This window comes from Nannospalax galili, unplaced genomic scaffold (genome assembly GCF_000622305.1).
Source record: "Nannospalax galili isolate Female #2095 unplaced genomic scaffold, S.galili_v1.0 scaffold2377, whole genome shotgun sequence".
NCBI classification, from domain to species: Eukaryota; Metazoa; Chordata; class Mammalia; order Rodentia; family Spalacidae; genus Nannospalax; species Nannospalax galili.
Window position 1 is genome coordinate 180566 of NW_008340163.1, and position 548 is coordinate 181113.

Here is a 548-nt window from a genome sequence, read left to right on the forward strand (position 1 = left end):
TAGATTAAGTGAGGGGAGAGGGAAGGGTATATGAGGAACCTAGGGGATAAGGAGAAAGAAGCAGCTCAACAGAGGTATGATCATAGGAGCAAGGGTATTAGTAAGGAAGAAAGAGGGGGAAATGGGGGCACCTTAAGTGGGAAAACCATGATAGAGGGTTGAGACGATGTGAGAGATAAACAATGCCCAACTAGTTTTGAAAACCAGAGGGAACCATGTTATTCCTACAACCTACTGATAAATTATACATAGCAGATCAAGAAATATATGTCTAGGTAAGGTTTATCTGAGAACAACTGGTCTTTGCCCAAGATTTATCTACATGACACACAGTAAGTAAAAATACCATACTGGTGGAACTAAACTTCTTGGATGTTTAACAGACATACTTTGAGGCCTATAATAATTTGGTCAGAGGGACATAAAGGAAAGTTTTTGCTCCTTGCCCTCCTAGGTCAACTACTTCCAGGGGGCTATGAGCATCTCTCAGAATGTCCTGTAATTGTGGTGGGTCACCTGTCCTCTTGATCAAGGAGGCCTAGGAGACC